This window comes from Ursus arctos, unplaced genomic scaffold (assembly GCF_023065955.2).
Source record: "Ursus arctos isolate Adak ecotype North America unplaced genomic scaffold, UrsArc2.0 scaffold_30, whole genome shotgun sequence".
NCBI lineage: Eukaryota > Metazoa > Chordata > Mammalia > Carnivora > Ursidae > Ursus > Ursus arctos.
The window spans coordinates 25,161,764-25,181,707 of record NW_026622986.1 but is presented as its reverse complement, the minus strand read 5'-3'; the positions used below and the strand labels follow the sequence as shown (position 1 = coordinate 25,181,707).

At 46.1% G+C, this 19,944-nt stretch overlaps 1 protein-coding gene and 1 long non-coding RNA gene across 2 annotated transcripts in view; one reads left to right on the top strand and one right to left on the bottom strand.

Moving 5' to 3' along the window:
* LOC130542154 (uncharacterized) overlaps positions 1–9,307 on the top strand; it is a 38,841-nt gene extending 29,534 nt beyond the window's left edge. Inside the window, exon 2 of the long non-coding RNA XR_008956507.1 lies at positions 3,191–9,307. This is a non-coding gene — a long non-coding RNA (uncharacterized LOC130542154). The remainder of the gene's footprint in view (positions 1–3,190) is intronic.
* The window catches only part of CCDC3 (coiled-coil domain containing 3), a 122,245-nt gene that overhangs the window by 30,827 nt on the left and 71,474 nt on the right, over positions 1–19,944 (bottom strand). The gene's annotated exons all lie outside the window — the stretch shown is intronic.

The window sequence follows — 19,944 nt, the reverse complement described above, 5'->3', positions numbered from 1 at the left end:
TTTTCATTCTTCTGTTCATACGCTTTATGCCCAAAGTAATGTGGCTCCTGTTGTCTTGCCTTTTTTCTCATCTCTGGGCCTCTGCCATGTTCCTCCTGGAGGGCTGGGCTCACCCAGCTGTGTCTGGCAATCCTATAACCATCCTCCAGACCATCTCCAGCTACTTTCCACAGGGAAACTGTGCATAACGTCTGCATAGCACTCTCTAGGTGTTCACACAGCACACACCAACTATCACACAGCACTGGCTGTATTCTCCCTGCCCTTGTCACATGACGAACTCCTCAAGGCCTGCTTCACCTTTGCCTTTGTAGCCTCGTCATGCTGGCCATTTTGGGCATACACTGAAAAATCAGAATCCAGTTAAGCATTCCCTAAATACCTGTCATTTAATAAAAGGCTTTGGTCCCCTGGAGCTGCCACTGTTAGCAAGGGGGAGACCACACATTCAACAGTGCCCTCTTCTGGCCAAAATGATCCCCCTTAAAGAAAAAAGAAGGTGGGCACAGGTGACATTATTATTTATGTTGTATGTGACCAGACGCTGTCTGGTCAACTTATGGAGGGTTTCGTATGGCCGCATACTAGGCTAAGCTCTTTATATCCATTCTCTCATTAAATCGTGCTCTTTCTATAAGGTGCCGTGGATTCTTTGACCAAGCACAGGATCAAAGGGTCCAAGCAAATTCTATTAAAACAAGAGGACTGGGTTTTAACGTGTTTGTTCAAATTTTAGAAGGACAGAATCCAATATTGTGTTGAAACATAACATCAAAGAGAAGGTTAAGTTCTATTTATGACATTCTTCAAAAGCTGCACTTTAAAACAATAAACAAAAGCAGACACAGCGGGATGCAACAAGATCTGTCCTCTTGGTGGAACGTTAGTGATCACCGCTAAGACGTCGACGTTCTCCAAGGGGCCAGGTGTTCCCTACTCTAGGGAGTTAGAGCAAGAGGAAGACCACTTTGGCAATGGCCTGAAGAAACCAAGATGGAACGAAGGGTCCCTTGGAAGTGTGCGACAGGGGCAGTTAAGATGGGATGGACAGGATGACTGGCGTTCCTCAGTGAATAGGTCATTCTGGATCCCCACAGCCTTTCCTTGATCTGGATAGGGTTTGAGTTGGAGCAGAAAGACACAGAAGGACCCTTGGTAACTTGTCCAATGTCACCAATCCAAGCTGTGACCCAGGACCCCTTCCCAGGCAGAAGGTCTTTCTCTCTGTGCAAAGTGAACGATGCCTGCAAATAGACCCTCCGCCCTGAGATAGAGGCTAACCCTGCAATATAAGGAAGCCGCCTGAATCCTGCCCATCGCCTCTTAAGGAAGCAAGAATTTCTACATAAGAGCTATGCTTTTAAATACATGTGTTTCTTTAAGAAACTGTCCTTTCTCTGGGATGCTTTCCAAATGAAATTAATTTATTTATAAATTTGCTTTTAAAAATACATAAAAAGATTTATCTCATTTGCTCGCTTAGCTTTGCGGTAGTTTTTGGCGAGCTGAGGAGGGTTAAAGAACAAGTCAAGCTGAATTAGGTATTGCCACATCTTCTTTGAAGAAGAACCAAAGAGAAACAAATGATTCTATCAGGTGACCCCAAAACAATAGACTCCTAATCACCAGTGCTGATGGGCTGAGCAGGAGAAAGCCCTTGCCCAGCAGAGGTCTGAGCACGCCTAGCATGAGCCTATGGCAGGGATGTCTTTCTCTGGAAAACTCTACATGACCAATGGGGTAGGTGCGTGCTTCAGCATGGATGGGCAGATTGTCGCAGGCGAGCCTACGCTCTTATTCTCCGTGAGACCAAAGGTTGGCTAAGATACCTCTTCTTCACCTTTCAAATTAACATCTTTTGAACTACAAAAGCAACATTTGTTCATTACAGAAAATCTTTTTTTTTTTAAATATGGGACAAAATCATCTGTCATTCTGTTATACAGAGATAGCCACTGTTGACATTTCAATGTATTTCTTCCTAGGATTGTTTCTGTGGGTATAGATAAATATTTAAACAGAGTTGGGATCATGCCAAGTGAGACTTAGATCAAGCCATTGGGATCACGCCATCAGTTCTAATGGTTTCCCTTTGGCCCTTGTCGTAACTAGTTTTGGGATGTTCATTTGTGCACTGCCATTGCGCATTTCAGTGGGAGCTGGGGGAGGGGAGTCAGGTGGTGGTGCCCAGCTACCAGGACGCTAGCTGTTAATCTTCCTCTATCCTTAGGACCACAGGCTGACAGGGAAGGATGCCCAAATGGGCCTCTGCATCTGTGAGGCTGAGTGATCTTAGTGCGGTCTTCTGGGTGGTCACCTATCTCCAAGGACAGCACAAACCCAGAGAGTTTCTCACCTGTGCCTCTGCCTAAAACCTTCGTATGTGTTCTCTGCTTTCCGTAGGAACCTCAGGTGCTATGGGAAAGTTTCATAAGAATATGAAAGATTAAGGAACCGTATCCACCTTACCGTCTAGATTAACATAGAATTACCCCAGAGAATCCATATACCACTGCGTCACTTCCAAATGATTTCTAAATTTATTTCGAAACAGTTTCAGCTTCTGTACGTGCGCTCATTCCAGCAAGTGTATGTGCTGCCGCAGCGAGCACTCACTTGTCCCAGCAAGAAGCGTTTATCATACCATGCCTGGCACCATACGGTGTAGTTTTCCTGAATTATTCTTCAATCTACCAATAAACTCTGTATGTAACTAAACAAAAAGACAGTGCATTAAAATTACTATTTCACGGCAGCAGACATACCAAATACTCCGAAAGGATTCTTGCCTTCCACAGCTGCTTTCAATTTAAATAACCACCTATAAAGACAAGACAAAGTGTACTTTCTGAAATGTTAAAAATGAGGAAAGGCAAGTCCAAAAGAAACACCACAGACCGACAGCTTGCCTTTTTAACACTTTGTTCCTGTTTTTGGGATTCAGAAAAGAGAATGAGAAAAAGGAGGAGAGAATTAAAATCTCAACCAGGGGTCAGCAAACTACGGCCCGTGGACCAAATCGGGCCCCCTGCCTGCTCTTGCAAATAAAGCTTTATTGGAACACAGCCACGTTCATTTGTTTACATATCGTCTGCGGCTACTTCTGTGCCACAGTAGCAGAGCTGAGTCGTTGCGACACAGCCTGTATGGTCCAAAAAGCCTAACATATTTATTATCTGGCCCTTTGCAGGAAAAGTTCCCCAGCCTTAATCTCCAGAGGAGCCCCGGGCAAAGGGACATGCAAAGACAACAGCTGACAATTGCATGGGTTTGGAGGGGACACAGCCTGCAACCGAAGAATGAAGGGAGAGCCAAGGGACAGGATAAACACCAGTACCCGAGTCGTCCCCCCCCCCCCCCCCGCCCCTCACTGCTCATACCTTGCCCTTCTCACGCTACTTTCAGAAAACTGATTTGTGATTACTACTCGGGCCTCTCCACAGCCTCTGTCAAGGATCCTTTTCACTGCCTCTACTGGACTGCTGCCAATTTCAAACCTCCAGGAGGAAATGAACAGAACAGCTCATTGCAAAATGACTAACCAACTGTTTCCAAGATGCTTCCCCAGCGACCCTGGAAAGATAAGCTCTCTACAACCTACAATGTGCACTGCTCAGGAACGTTCACTATCGCTCTGGAGATCCGGGGATCCGATGGTCATGAGATTTGTCAGTTCTTGAAGTTTACATTGTGTTGTGTTTTCTGACCCAGTCAAGGGCAGAAGGAGGGATTCCTTCACTCTCTGTGTGATTCAGGAACTCTTGGGGGGCGGGGGTGGGTAAGCCTCAGCCCAAGTTCTCCAAGGTCTCTTTGGCCTTGTCTTTGTTCCATCATTGTTTTAAACCCCTGAGAGACAGAGATGTGTGAAGAAGGGGGCAGCAGGGCCAAGTCCATGCAGAATGGTTTCCTGAATGATTCAGCACCAACAAGCTGGATGATACCCAGAGCTACTGAAAAAAAAAAAAAAAAACCAAAAAAACAAAAAAAAACAAAACACCTCCCAAGCCACGGAAATGACAACAGGGCAGTTCTTCTGAGGACTCTCTGGAGAAACAACCTGAGATTCCTATGACTGTATTTGACTTGGCGGCTGGTTCTCTGCTCCACCCAAAGTCAAAAGAGTCATCTTCCTGTGCCAGGAGCCCAACAGATGGGAAAGCCGATGCCCCAGACAGGCTGTAGCTGGAAGGTGAGGGGGTGAGGATGGGCAAGTGGGGTGTGGGGAAAGGCAGGCGTCAGGAGAGGGAGCTGGAGCAAGAGCAGGCCAGCACCCCCCACCTGCCTCTCCCTACTCCCCCCTCCCCTCCCACCACTCTGGCTAGTATCCTGGGTAGGAATGTGCGGATATGAATGCCTCTACCATAAACTTACTTTGAAGATGAAATCAGGTCATATGTATAACTCATGTGACATAACTCCTAGCATAAAGTGGACAATAAATGAGCTTTTACTATTATTCACCTGCACTTGAGCCTCCCTAATCAAAGTACTGCTCCCTAGCTAGACTGGGCTCTCTCCCATAACTATGCCTTTGCACGTGTAGTTCTTCTGCATGGAAAATCTCCACCAACCCACTCCTCACACTTTTATCCTACTGATAGAATCCTTCTGCTTCTCCAAGTCTCAGTTCAAGAGTCACCTCCTCGGTGAAGCCTTCCCTGATTCCTACAGGCGAAGCCCTGTTACCATTCCCTGATTCCACTGTCCAGTTTATCCCATTGTGCCCTCTTGACAAGCCCAACTTTCTCCTAAGACCATGAGCCCCTCAAGTACAATGGTTCCAGCTTTTCTTCTTTGTATCCAGCACCCCAGCACACAGCAAGCACTTAATAAGGAAGGGAGGATGCAGACTGAAACAGAAACAAATTCAATGACTAAAGAGTGAGTGACAAACAGAGAAGCAGAAACTACCTCTTGAAAGTGGGTGCTGAGTTCACCATGATCCTTCCAAAGTCCTGATTCTTGAGAAGAAAGTCGGTTTGGACTACCTGTTCTGGGGTGATCAGGAACTGGTTTTGAGGATTGCTGAAATCAGTGCATTTCACTTTTCTGCTGCTCTCCCCATCCACCCAGCCGGCTGGGTTGCTTTCTATAGCTCCATACCAGATCCCACAAAAGTTGCAGAACAGGAAGGAGAGAAGACTGAGTTTTGAGGAGTGATGCTGAGTTACGGGGCACCCAGGTTAACGCAGCGGATGGGATCCCATTTCAGAAGCTGGCTCCAGAGAGCAGCCGTGGCTGGGTGGAGACAGGAGGGGCACAGGGTCTTAGAGAGCCAGGGCTTAAGTCCTCCACTGGTCATAATTATAACCAGGAACGTCTTTGCTGCCTTGGGTCACTAGCTGCCATCATGAAAGGGTAAATTTATTGGTTAAGTTCAGTTACAGAGAAGCAAAGTTCTATCTTGAGATAAATTCACTACAAAGTGTTGCCCCAAGCGAGGTTTACAAAGGGCTTCTCAACTCATGAGATGCTTGCATGGGGACAAAGGGATTTTTTTTTTCTCTTGCCAAATAAAGCTCAGAGGTGCTGCATAGATGTCTCTCTCTTTGATGTTAATACTAACATATCAGCCATGCACACGGGTCCTGCATTAAATCAACCTCCTGTAACTGTTTTATCCCAAATCTCAGCTGACAATGGCAGAGCCCACCAACAGGCAGCAAGAACAGACTACAAGGGTGCAGATGCTTCGCTCCTCTTGGCCAGGGAGGCACCCGGGCTGCCGGCCAGCTCGCTGCAGCCCGCAGCATTTCCCCCACGGAACTGTTGTTCAACGTCAACTACAAAAATCCTCTGGTACGGCTGAAAATGGCACGGGTGTAGGAGTTTAGTAACTTTTAAAATTAATTTTGAAGACATTTTATTACCACGCATACATAAGATGAATGAATTTCCTCACTAAATCCCCACTGTTCTTTCTCTATTACTCAATTGTATGCAAGTGGACCTCACGATGGAAACCGAACTTGTCCCGTTCTGTGACATTTCAATCTAGTTGCTAGGCATCCCTCCCAAGGGTTTGGCAAATAGTGTCCATTGTCTAGGACATCAAGAAGTCTGGAGAGCGCTAGACCGTGGAGTACAGGTTCCAACTCCCAGTGCTTTTCTAGACCTACTAAGGGGAGAAAAAAGTGACCTCACAGATCCCTGAGGCTGCTAGCAGCTCTCAGTGAATGCCACACACTCTTCAAGGTGCAGTGGAGACAAGACTCCCAGGTAAAGTAGGCCCATGCCAGACTTGCTGATGCCAGGATTCCCTGGGGAGGGATGGGTGCTGTTCGCGGTCCCTGGCATCTCAGGTTTTGTCAGTATCTGACCCCTTGCCGTCTGCTGTGTCTGTGCTCGGCCTCTGCGGCATCTCAGACTCTCGGAGAGGACAGAAGGGGGCCTGATAATGCAACCTCCTCCCCCAAACCAAGCAGATGACAGATGAGCTGCCACTGGGGATGGGGGGGCCACGTTCATTCCTGCCCCAGCCCTGGGGGTGCTGACCCTCTCTGAATGAGGTACACTGAGCCACTTGGGTCACTGCTGTTGCCTAAGGGAACAGTAGGTCATTAAACAAGTCAAAGCTTCCACCTTGCCCTGGGGGCCTCTGAACTTGATCCAGGGTGATCTAAAGACAGTCCCCTCTGATCTCAGTGCATGCCCTTGAGGATGCTTAGTGAGAAGGCTGGGCCATGGCCCCAGCAGCCTACTGAGGAGGGGAGCCCAGAGCCAGCCTGCTCCGCCCCTGCTCTTTCCCCAGCGGCACTGTCGGTCCGACTGCCCTCTGAGCTGATGCTCATTTCACTGAGGTCTTTCGAGGTCTCGGGTTCTGAGTACCTGGGGCTCAGTCTCCAAGCTCTTCCCCTGAGAAGGGCAGCTAAGGACCGGGCTCTACTTTTCCTCCCAATGGCTAGTGTGCTTTCCTGACATCATCACTGGCTGAAAACCCCGAAGAGCTCCTGCCACCCGCCCTAACGGGGAATACGGAGATTTACAAGCTCTGAGTGTGCTCCTGTTTACTTCTCAGTGACTGATGACTTGTCCACGTGGCCACATCCAGAGCCTGACTCAGCTGAAAGTCAGTCTGTCTGGGAGAGTTTATCAAACCCAGAAGCAGGTTTTTCTGCTACTAATAAAGACAGGTGGCCCTGGAGTTGTCTCTTCTTTGAGAAGAAAGAGCTGGGGGTGGGATTTGGTGGGACTTGGCTTCACACCTGGCTCTCCCATTCGCTGGCTATGTAGATATTTTCCTTCTTTTATCAAGGAGAGGTACTGATAATATCGGTGAGAATATGCATAGACGTAGTAAGCAAGCCTTAAAGCCACTAAATGTCGACTATCATCCCTACATATTGCCAGGCTCAGTCCATCAGCTCATGTCCCAGAATCAACTCACAGTTATTATTTGGTAAAAATATTATTGGAAAACCTTTAAAGAACAGATGACAAACGGATACTGAAGCACAGTGATGGGTTTCTGCCAACTTTCAAGGGCTGTCCTTTCCGGTGTGGTATCTGGCACAAGACCTTGTGAGCTTGAAAGTTTCAACAACATGGTCCAGGCTAAATTAACATGTGAAAGGCATGACATTACAGAATTCTAACCAGTGCACAGTCACAGCCAGACTCTGCGACAAATGAGAAGTGGACGCTAGCCACGAGGAGAAACATTAAATATGCCTTTGTGAGGATCCATCAGATCAACAACCTACATTATTCCTAGCCACCTTCTTCAATTTGCTGTTCCATCTTTCTGGAGTGCAGGTCCATGAGTCTGCATGGCAAGCTTGTCTGCAGCATTCTGGGTCCCGTGTCACCTCCTCAGATGTCTTTCCGTACCACCCTGTGTGTGACCTCCCTGAATGCCTATCTCAGCACCCCACCTGTGCCCCGAACAGCACTGTCAAGTCTGCTTATCAGCGGTTAGTGGTTTCTTTCTTCCATGACACCATAAAACAAGGACTTGGTCTCCCGTTACTGCTCTAGCACTGCTACCTAATACAGTGCCTGGTACACAGTCAGAGCCCCAGAGAGCAACTGCTGACTGACGTAAGTTATAGAATTATTATATGCTAATTCATTTAAAAATTGGAAACTACTGAAAAACAGGAAAAAAAAATGAAAAGTCGCCCTCAAACTTTTTTTTTAATTTAAATTCCGTTAGCCAACATATAATACATCATTAGTTTTTGGCATAGCATTCAATGATTAGTTGTGTATAACACCCAGTGCTCATCACGACACGTGCCCTCCCTAATGCCCAACAACTTTCTTTTTCATTGGCATAATTTTTTTTAACCTGGTTATAAACTTGCTGTATTTTCAATTTTGAATTTGGCTTGTAAAACGCACATTTCATTAAAAAAATTATAATCTAAGAATGTCATTATTCTATTCCATGAAGTTTTTTATTATTTTTTATAATTTTTTTTTTTTAACTTCAGAGAGAGAGACTATGCGTGCCTGCAAGCCAGGGAGGGGCAGAGGGAGAGGGAGACATCCTTCAGAGGCCTCATGCCCAGTACAGAGCCCAATGCAGGGCTGACCTCACGACCCTGACTGAGATCATGCCCTGAGCCAAAGTAAAAAATCAGATGCTTAACCCACCGAGCCACCCAGGCGCCCCTCCAGTAGCTTTTTAATAAGGCTGTTCTTTAATTTACTCATGTGTACTCCCTTTATCAGGTATACACACTGTCTAAATGCCATACTATTGAAATAATGTTAAAGAGAATAACACCACATTTTTCTTTATCAGGATTATTTCTTTCAGATTGATGTTTGGAAATGAAATTATTAGATTATTAGATTCGAAGTAAATAAGCATTTCTAAGAATTTTGCTTTACGTTGCCAAATTGTTTTCTAAAAGCACTGTGCTTGCTGCATAAGGTCTAATTTCTCATGCTATATCCTGAATTTACCTAGAACTTATGTGGGTATATGTGATGTGACTTTATAAATTTGGGGGCCAAATTTTTTAAATTCAGAAGGATGTTTGAAAAACCTTAAAATGGGCCTATGCAGCTCTATACATATTTTGAATAGATCAAACACCATAGACGCATATTTAATTATCACGTAACTTTAAAAATTAGTTCCAAGTTTAGCCGTTCTGACTGGTATGAGGTAGTAGGCTGCTGGAGGGGCGGTGGGTGGGGGCTGGGGCAATTGGGTGACAGGCGTTAAGGCAGGCACGTGACGGAATGAGCACTGGGTGTTATATAAGACTGATGAATCGCTAAACTCTACCTCTGAAACTAATAATACACTATGTTACTTAATTGAATTTAAATAAAAATAAAAATTAGTTTCAAGTATATTCTTTTCTGATCCATCTCCCTGCCCATTATTTTTCTCGAAATACACTCTTGATTCTCTGTCTTGTTCCTATGGAAGGAATAAAGCCAGGAAATTTATGTTTCATATTTGATTTAACCTATAAAATTTGCATTATCCCCTCTTCTCATGCCCTAGCTAGAAACATGCACAGTTGTTCCTAATGACTCAAAGAGGGTCACTGCAGAATTCTTTATACGACTGAAAAACTGGGAACAACTTTCATGCCCATCAATTTATAAAGGAACAGCTAAATAAACTACAGCCCAGCCACCCTATGAAACACTCTGGGAAATTAAAACAGGAAAGGAGACAGAGCTCCAACATATATTATCAAGTTATCAAAAAACCATCAAGTTTTAGAACCGTTCATGTTGCAGGATATCTTTTATGGGGGTGGAAAAAGCCCACAAAATGGTTTCATTGTTTTAATTTTTATTTTTCATGGCATCATTAATATCTCTAATCCTTTTTTCTTTTTAAATAATAATTTTTTGTTATGTTAGTCACCATACAGTACATCCCTAGTTTTTGATGTAATGTTCCATGATTCATTGTTTGCAAATAACACCCAGTGCTCCATGCAATTCGTGCCCTCCTTAATACCCATCACCGGCCTATCCCAATCCCCCACCCCCCTCCCCTCTGAAGCCCTCAGTTTGTTTCCCCAGAGTCCACAGTCTCTCATGCTTCATTCCCCCTTCTGTTTACTCCCCCTTCATTCTTCCCTTCCTTCTCCTACTGATCTCCCTATTTCTTATGTTCCATAAATGAGTGAAACCATATGATAATTGTCTTTCTCTGCTTGACTTATTTCACTTAGCATTATCTCCTCCAGTCCCATCCATGTTGCTGCAAATGTTGAGAAATTGTTCTTTTTGATGGCTGAGTAATATTCCATTGTACATATGGACCACCTCTTCTTAATCCAGTCATCTGTTGAAGGGCATCTCGGCTCCTTCCACAATTTAGCTATTTTGGACAATGCTGCTATGAACATTGGGGTGCATATGGCCCTTCTCTTCACTACGTCTGTATCTTTGGGGAAAATACCCAGTAGTGCAATGGCTGGGTCATAGGGTAGCTCAATTTTTAACTTTTTAAGGGACCTCCACACTGTTTTCCAAAGTGGCTGCACCAACTTGCATTCCCACCAACAGTGTAAGAGGGTTCCCCTTTCTCCACATCCTCTCCAGCAATTGTTGTTTCTTGCCTTGTCAATGTTTGCCATTCTAACTGGCGTAAGGTGGTATCTCAGTGTGGTTTTGATTTGAATTTCCCTGATGGCTAATGATTTTGAACATTTTTTCATGTGTCTGTTAGCCATTTGTATGTCATCATTGGAAAATGGTTTTACTTTTAAGGTCCATATATCTGTATATAAAGCCCTGTTCAGAGATCTAGAAGGATCTTTACCATTAGCATAGTTGTCTTTGGGAGGGGCTTGGGTCTGAGTAGGTAAAGGAAGCTGTGCTTTTATTTTTAACACATCTTTTACACAGATAATGTATTCAAAGTGTTTCGCACGGGCAATTAGAACTCATTAAACAGGAGCACCTGGCAGTTCAGGTCATGATCGTTGGGTACTGGGATCGAGCACCGCGTTGGGCTCCCTGCTCAACAGAGAGCCTTCTTCTCCCTCTCCTCCCTGCTCATGCTCTCTCTTTTCTGTTTCTCTCAAATACATAAAATCTTAAAAAGAAATTATTACATATTTAGAGGTCATACTCTTTGAAGGGACTTATCGGCTCTTGGGTTTTAATCTCTCACATACTCCTTGATGCCCTAGCACCACGCAGGTCCTTCTGTGGGTGCTCCGCACACACTTCGCCCCAGCGAGCACCCAGGGTGTGAACACTCGGCAGAGTGGGGGGACATTCAGCCCCCCGGGAGATGTGCTATGACGAAGTCCTCACCCTGCAGGAATCACAAAGACTCTGCCAGTTTAGGTAAGAAAACCATGCTCAGGAAAGAGAAGGGCTTGCCCAGGGACTGGCAGTGACTCAGAGCCCAGCACAAGTGGCATCCAGGCTTCCCAACGATGAGTCATGAACAGTTGCTAAGTATGCTAACTGTCCCTATCCATCGGTGACTGGTCAGATCTGGTTAATGGCTCTTGGAGGGTGTCTCTGGGGGTGGCGGTAGCTACTTATCCAAGACACTAATAGCCCCAGACTTAGGACTTCATCTTCGTTATATTCCAGTGTTAGACTAAGAATATCAATAACTGTCATTTACTGAGCATCTACTATGTGCCAGGCACCGTACTGGGGTCGGGGATATATTTTCTCTTACTAAATTCTGACATCCAACCCAGACAGTAGGTTGCACTCTTTCCCCCATTTTTAGAGATTATCAAAATAACAAAACCAAAAACATAACAAAACAAAAAGATACCCAGAGAGTTGAAGTAACTTGCCTAGGGCCCCGTGGGATGGGATGGAGCTTGAACTTGAAATCAGACCATCTGTCTTAAAACACATGCTCTGGAGCTCTCCGATAGACTATTGACGTTTTCAAAGAAGGAGATTTATTTGCAAACCTGAAGCTCTAGTGGAGTTTCCAGGCGGGCTTAGCTTTCCCGTCTCGGCTTTCCCTGACCCTCGACAGCACACACAAGGGCACACTCTTCTTGCACAACCACCACCTCCCAGCTGCTTCCCTGAAAACGGAAACTACATAGGATACTCGCCTGGGAGACAGTGGTTCTAATTACCAAAAAATAAAACTTGAAACCACCATTCCAGAGGACCGCCTTCTCCTCCTCTCCCATAATCCCACTTGCGAACAGTCTGGATATTCAATTTAAAACAAATTAGGATGGCAACTTGAGTGAGGAAGGATGTCAGCCCCCAACTTTAAGAAACTCAGTTAAACACGGAATTCCACTCCTGTCCCCAAGAAAGGTGACCTTTGACTTACCAACTTTATGCCCCCTCTGTGGCCACAGCCGCCCCTGTGCCGTGATGCCGTCTGCTGTGAGGGAAGCCCAGAGCAGGCAGCAGCCCCCCCACCGTGCACCCAACACGGCCACTCACTGAACAGGGAGCCAGGAAGCCCCACCTGCTGACAGACTTCACTGCCCAGTGGAAAAGTCAGGCCTTATTTTTTTTTAATGATTTTTTTCTATTGTGGTAGAACACGGAGAACATACGATGTCCCATGTGAACCCTTTGTTAGTACGCAGCTCATGGCCATCCGGTACGTTCCCGCGGCTGTGCAGCTGCCGCCACCACCCTTCCCCAGGCCGAAACCTCGGGCTCCCTACGTGTTTCCAGCCACCCTAACCTCTCTCATTTGGTCCACTTCTCCAGATGCTTCTCTGGTTTTCACAGAGGCGCCGTGTTTGTGAGCAAAGCCTGCAGCGAGACCAGTCCACACCGCACAGGCTCCTTCGTGGCCCCCACTCTGCCAGCAGATCCGGCTAGACCCCCCCCACCCCGCTGCCCAGAGGGCTCAGGGGCTGCCGCCTGTGCCACCCCCTGGCCAGGCCCCGCACCTCTCCCCCACCCCGGGCTTTTCTGCATCGGGAGCCCAGGTTACTAGCTGGCACCTCCTCGGGCAGCTGCATGCTCCTGGGCAATTCGCCAAACTTCGTGGACCCTATTCACCGCTCCCCAAAATGACACCACCGTATCTAGCCGGTGGGGTGGTTGTCAAGGTCAGGGACCTGGGCAGCCATGTCAGACACCGATGTCCTGTCCCGTCTGTCCGATAGCCCCGACCTGCTGCTCCCATTCTAGTCCGTCACTTTCCTCCCCGTTCTCATCTTCCTCCTTCCCTGCTCTTCTTCCCATGACCACCCTCCTCACTGCCCTTCGGTGGGAGCCCCCCCACCCCCCGCCTGCTGCCATGTTCAAGTTATCCAGGAGGTGTAGAAAGTAAGAGCCTCTCAGTTATCTGAACCCTAATGAGCTTGCCTTTCCAATCTTTTCCTTTCGGCAGAGTCTGGTGTAAAAAAAAAAAGCCACTTAGATGTCACATCTCATAGTGTAGAATGTGCCAAAGAGCCAATTTCCCAAAAGCCCATTTACAGCCTAGAAGGGGAGCCTTTGAGGCTCTGGAGAATACACTCATGTTCTGATTCTTGCCAAATTGTTGATATTCAGAGTTATGACATCCTTTCTTTGCCTCCTCTCTTTCTGAGACAAGAAAGACAATCCCTTGACAGGTTTGAAGAATAAATCATTTATTTTTAAAAGTCAGTGGGGGGGGGGGGAAGGAGATGATCCAGAGTCTTGGAAAGCCTCAGAGCACAGGAAAGAAAACGAGTAGACAAAACCAGATTGGAAAGGCCTTCTATAGACGTCCCATGGGCCCACTGTCTGTAACTTTAATCTTCTAGAAGGGAAAGCAATCCCCGGGTGATGGTCCCCTGCTTGGGGAACAGATGCTGGTCACCGGCATTATGTCATCCCTCTGCTCAGAAACCTTCAAAGGCAATGAGAGCTGCCGGGAGATGGTCCTCACTCAGCTTCCTGATTTACGATTCCTCTTTCGCAAGCACTAAGTTACAGGCACGCTGAACTATTCTCACTGTTCCCTAAACATGCCCCAGAGATCGCTCCTGAGTCCATTCCTGATGCTTCCTCCACCCAGCACGTCTCTCCCCCGCCTTCAGCTTAGCCAGCACCCTCCCCACGGCCAGTCGGATGCCCCCTTCCGTCTTTCCCGGATCCCGCCACTGCCTGTGATCCACTCACTTCGCGCTCCATGGCGCTTGGAGCCTCTCTGCTTGCACTTATCTTGCAGAGTCAACAATAAAACCAATTATGGTCTACTCTGTTATCAAACGCACAGGTCTACCTTCGGGGTACTCATCATAGCCACGTCACCTCGTCCTCCCCTCTGCACTCAATGATCAGCTCTTTAAAAGCAACATGTGTGTCTGCTCCTGTCTTCACCACTCACCACCTCACCCCGTGCCGGGAACTTGCTGGGTGCTCAATACATGTTAGCCTATCAAGCTTTGTAAGTCACAGCCCTACGCTCAGCACACAGCCTGTGGACGCAAGCTCCCCGCCACGTGTATCTCTGCCAATGTCGATAAGGATGCCCGAACTCAGCGAGGCACATCCCCATGGAATGGCTGCACTTCACAGAGAAACCAAGAAGGATTATTTCCTCCCTTTGGTGAGCTGATGAAACACTAGTTCTGGTTTGAGATGGGTTTGTGAGCACAATTTTGTGCCTTGGGGGAGACTGGTTTCAGATGCTAGAGAATTGTCATGGCCTCAATTTCTGCTTTAAATATCTGGCATCATTAGCTTAGGCCATACAACCTCCTAGATGAAGCTCTGTTTTTAGATCTATTTAGAAAGCTCTGCTTTAGAAACCTGCAAAGAAGTCCAAGAGCTGGACATTCCTTATTGCCAATTTATCTTTAAACCACGTTGCCGTGCACTGTGGCTTAAGACGCAAAACGCATTGCACCACGAGCCTGCAAAGACTTTTGAGGAGAAACAAGCTTGTTATATGTTATGTTTTAGGAAATCCTATGCCTGGGGGTTGAAGTAGAAATCCTAGAATGCCTTCCGAAGTAGAAATTCATTGCCAAAACAGAATTTATAACTCAGTTGTCATGGCAGCCAATCTGTCACGTTTCACTCAGCCTAAGAATATCTAAAACCTGACGATTCTGAGAACAGGCTAAGTGGAACGGCCAGGTGCGCTCACCGTAAGGCGCCCAGGTTAACATCCATTTTCCTGCTCCTCACCCACTGCCTTTCTGTGCATTTCAAAAAATCCCTGACTTCTTCCTCAGAATGTCATTGTTAGGACACAGGCTTTCAAAGTATCCAGACTTTAACTCCTACTTTTCTGTCACGTTCTCTGTGTGTATGCCTATGTTTGAGACATTCCAAAATATGTGGGAAACTCGGTTTCTCAAGAGCATGGGGGCCATGGACGAGAATGGAAGAGAATAAAATGAGAGTGGCTACAGATTTTCAAGGAAGACTTACAGTTCTGCAAAGTGAGAACCGCATAGGACTGTGGAAACACTGTCACAGGTGTAGAGGATGGGGTTAGCCTGAAGTTCTAGAAGCTTCTGTGTGCTGAAGGAGAGGGAGCCACCCATTCTGTTCAGGAGGAAAGGCAGGTTTGGGAGGCAGACAGGGTCTAAATAAGACACGCGATTGCAGGAGCGTACAATCAGGGAGCAACAACCCAGTGGGTCTCCATCAGGAGGCAGTTTGGTAGGAAAGGGGGATCCCAGAAAGGGTATAAGAAGCAAAGTATACAGAGATGGCCCAAGGTGTTGAGAAATACATCCAGTGGGAGGGCTGTTCATGTCCCCAAACCAGGGTGTACTCGGACTCTCTGGCTTATATTCAACAGGTAACGGATCCTAGATCATCAAGATTTCCTTTCCCCTCTTCAAAATCCTTTGTGGCCCACAGTTAGGAATAATTTCAACATCCAGACCCACAGAATCACATGTTTCAAGGTCCCACAGGCAACCTCTTACCCAGTGAAGGCAAACCCTTAGTATCTCCTCTGAAAGTGGCGGGTCAGCCCCCTGCGGCAAGACAATTCAGCCACACCTGGTGTCTGATCCACTATTTTTTTCTAGCCTGAAGGATAGTCTGATCGGGGCTGTCAAAGCTCAGACCTTATGTGTGAGGCAAGAAGGAGCAGGGAGGGAAAAGCTGGGAACTCCTGGAAGGCCCAGGACTAAATGCTACTTAAAAGGACAGAGATGATCAAATTGGACGCAAAAGCAAAACCCAACTAGATATGCTATTTACAAGAAATGAGTTGTAAATACTCAGACGTGAATAGGTTCAAAGTAAAACGATGGCAAATGTATACATCTGTATCATGGAAACATTCTGCGTAAGGAAGCTGGTATGGCGGGGCACCTGGGTCACTTGGTCGGTTAAGCATCTGTCTCTTGATTTCAGCTCAGGTCATGATCTCATGGGTTGTGAGATTGAGCCCTGCATCAGGCTCTGTGCTGGGCATGGAATCTGATCCAGAGTCTCCCTTTCTGCGTCCCACCCCACCCCCCAACTCACATACTCTCTCTCAAAAAAAAAAAAAAATACAAATTTTTAAAAAATTAAAAAGAAAAGAAAAGAAAGCAAGCTGGTGTGACTATACTGTTATCAGGAAAGTAGATTCCAGCACATGGAATTATTACTCAAGATAATAGGGGATATTTCATCAAGGGTCAACTCAACATGAAGACCCTATAATCAGAGATATTTAAGACACTATAATCATAAATATTTATACTCCTAAAAACAAAAAAGTATTTCAAGTCAGGAAACACTGACTTAGCACTGAGGGCATTAGAAAGATTAGTAAAACATGGTCACTTCCCCAAAGCACCTTCCATCTTGTAAAACAAACAAACAAACAAGTATTTAAAGATTTTCAGAGTAGGTATTAGCAGCAAAAAAAGACACCCTAATATCCCAGTCTTCTTCCTATCAGCTGATGTGATACTTGCCAGCTCCTATTCTCCATCCCCACCCAGAAAAGGAATCTTTTTTTTTTTTAATTTTTGTTATGGAAATTCCCAGGCACATACAAAAGTGGAGAGATTGGTATAGTGAACCTCCATGTACCTATCACCCTCCACCCTCAACACTTCCCAGATTTGACCTCTTCTGTTTCATCCACTCAGTGGTCCTTCTCTTACTATTTTCTGAAAAAGCATTTTAAAGGAAATCCAGGTATCACATTATCTAACCTGCAAATACTTTTGTAGGCTTCTCTAGCAGATAAAGGCATTTTTTAAAAAGCATAACCCCTCGAGTGCCTGGCTGGCTCAGTCGGTTGAGCCTCCCACTCTTGGTCTCAGCTCAGGTCTTAATCTCAGGATCCTGTGACTTTGGGCTCTGTGTTGGGTTCCATGCTGGGCATGGAGCCTACTTCAATCAATCAATCAATCACCCCCCATAATTTAACAGAATTAATAACTCCTTAGTATTAGCTAATACCCAGTATAAATGCCTCCCAGATGTCTTTTTTTTCCCTTTTGGATTGTTCAAATTATGATCCAAATAAAACCCCTATATTGCATTTGGTTGTTAGAGTTCCTGAGTCTTTTTTATGCTATAATAATCCTCTTTCCTTTTTTTTTTAAATGCCACCGATTTAAGAGAAAGTGGGTCACTTATGCCAAAAAGTGGCAAAAAGAGCTTTTTTAAAAAAAATTTAAAGATCTTATCTAGAGATGATTATTACTACACAGAATATGAAAGTTTAGAAATGAATTCTTTAATACATACTTTTTGTTCCAAAAACACTCCAAAGAGATTGCTCCTCCTTGCCCAAGGAATTCACTGAAACTGTTTAACTCAATTTGAACCACATCAGAATCCCTTAGACCCCACTAGAATCATCAAGGGCAGAGACGTTTTTTCAATTCAATTTCAAGTGAAATTCCATCTGCATTTCAAAAGCACTAATGAGATGCGTTAGGTTCTATCCATCTCAAACTACAAGCAAATTCCAGAAAATTAACTAAAATGGAGCAAGGTCTTTAAAGAGCCCCCTAAGTCTGAAGAAGATGAATGTTGCCAAGTCATAAGTAAGTTTCTTCTAACCTCCAGGCCTGCTGGGGCATATGGGAGCCATCAAGGAATGCAGGTGTGCACACCCAGGGTTTCAGCGTGTTCAAACACAGCCAAGCAAATGGCATCTCAACGCTTTTCAAACACAGCTAAATAGAGACATACTCAGCGCTTGGAAGAGGTGCCTATGAAAACCATGGCCCAAGGCATGTGGTGTTAGCCAGCCAGTACCACAGGAACAATTTCCGACACTTGCCCACAGCAAACCCAAACTTCATTCTCTCTTAGAGCATTTGGAATGCCAAAGTCTTGGGAAGAAAACCTTCAAAAGGCCCCAGGTTCCGAAGAGAAAAATACAAGACAGAAAACAACAAAAGGAAAGAAAGACTTAAGCATGAAATGACTGCTTTCTCTTGGCTGTTTCCTGCTAAGTCTCTCTGTGGTGTTTTCAGGAATTGTAATGCTTGACAGCCTCAGTAGGACACATCAGTGAACCAATAGCAGGGTATCATGCATCTTCTTGCCCATTGGCAGGACTGCATTCAGTCACCAAACAAAAGTTGTCTCTTAAATAAGGGAGGTTGTATAACCTCAGTAATCTCCCCCTGGAACTCCTTTCAGGGGTGTATAATTCATACCAATAGTCAAATCTTAATTTGGACCCACATTATCCGATCTGCTAGTTGGCCTGCTCTGTGCCTCCCTGCAGGCGGTGATTCTGCACACAGGAGCTCCTGCTGGAATCGAGTGTGAGGCATCTAGGTAATCTGTTCTCTGAGCCCCATTCCATTCCTAGAGCAGCGACTGTGAAGCCTCAGCCCTTCCTGCAGAGCTGGTTCTGACGTGGCAAGTGGCTCCTGTTCCACCGAGGACATTGCTCATCCTCCAACATCCAAGACAGGGGACAGGAATGTCTCTGTCACTGCAGCCACCGCTGTTAACGGAGGCTCTTTGGCACATGCTCCAGAGGGAGCAGCAACAGCTTCCTGGGCACCAGGTTGACCTCAACTGGAGGTGAGTATGATGGGTAACTTTATGTGTCAACTTGGCTGGGCTGAAGGACGGCCAGAGAGTTGGTAAAACATTATGGGTGTGACTTTCAGGGAGTTTCTGGAAAAGATCAGCATTTGAATTGGTAGACTGAGTAAAGATCACCCTCCTCAACGTGGGTGGGCATCATCCAATCCTTTGAGGGCCTGACTGGAACAAAAGGGCAGAGGAAGGGCAAATTCTTGCTTTCTGCTTGAGTGGAGATGTCCATCTTCTCCTGCCCCCTAACACCAGCACTCCTGGCTCCCAGGCCTTCAGACTCAGACTGGGACTTACTCCACTGGTCCCTTGGTTCTCAGGTCTTCGGGTTTGGACTAGAACTACACCACCGGCTCCCCTGGGCCCTCAGCTTCCAGAAAGCAGATCATATGAGCCAACCCCTTCTAAGAATCTTCCCATTTTCCTCTTGGTTCAGTTTCTCTGGAGAACTCGGATTACCCCATTGAGGATCCAACCAACTGGGACTGTCAGACTAAAAGCGAACTCTGAGTTCTATAGGGGGAATGTTGCCTAAACAGGACCCCTGCCCAACTCTGAGTTTTATTTTTACTCTATGTCATTCTAGACAAACTACTGAACCTGCCTCTGCCTTTTCTTAAGGTCATGAACTTTGATGTGCTAAGGCCATGAGGGGCTCTGATGAGGTCCTTTTACAAAAGCAAAGCTTGGGAGCGCTGGGTGAGACAGCTGCTCTGCTTCTGTGGTTTCCCTGTGATGACACCCACATATGCAGATGCTGGTTAGAGTGGGGCATGGAGCCCACTCTGCCCCTTCCTGCCAAGCTTTTCTCCACCACTATCAGCCACATGCCACTGATCCCCCCAGTGATGCCCTCAGCCTTCATGGCACCCCAGTACTGGTTCGCCCCTTCTCCACTGGTGCAAAAGACCAATAAGCGTCAAGAATGACCCCATTTAGACAGTCCAATAACCATGATCCTGAGCTGGTAAGCTCCACCTCTTTTAAGATTTTGTTTATTTATTTGAGAGAGAGAAAGAGAGCAAGCATGAGTAGAGGAGAGGGGCAGAGGGAGAGGACAAA